Genomic DNA, 428 nt, shown 5'->3' with positions numbered 1-428 from the left:
CCACAGTGGCGATATTTCACACAACTCAGAGAGAGGCAGAACATACGCTACCCCAGAGACAAAGCTGCCAGGAACGAACAGCTGAAAAACGAGCAGCAACACTTCTCTGTGTGCTTCTATGTGAGACCGGTGGAAAGTTCTCACCACACGCTTTCTTTCGACTTTTTAGGGCGTTATTTTCTTTTAGTTAAAAATGTAATATGTGCTTACTGACAAGAATGCATGTAGGCTATGCATGTGTGTTTACTGAGAAAATGCATGTAGGCTATGCCTTATTTTAGCCAGTCCTTGTATCCAGTTATTTAAATTTGTTTAAATATTTTATTCCTAAGCAAGTAGAACTGTACCAATATAAAAAAAGAGTTTGAAATACAGTTTGAAGTGCGTTTTAAACTGCAGAATTTTGGTAGAAGTCAAAACGATTATGA

The sequence above is a fragment of the Sinocyclocheilus grahami genome, unplaced genomic scaffold (genome assembly GCF_001515645.1).
Source record: "Sinocyclocheilus grahami isolate Dianchi unplaced genomic scaffold, SAMN03320097.WGS_v1.1 scaffold4464.1, whole genome shotgun sequence".
Lineage (NCBI taxonomy): Eukaryota > Metazoa > Chordata > Actinopteri > Cypriniformes > Cyprinidae > Sinocyclocheilus > Sinocyclocheilus grahami.
This window is presented reverse-complemented; position numbering follows the sequence as displayed.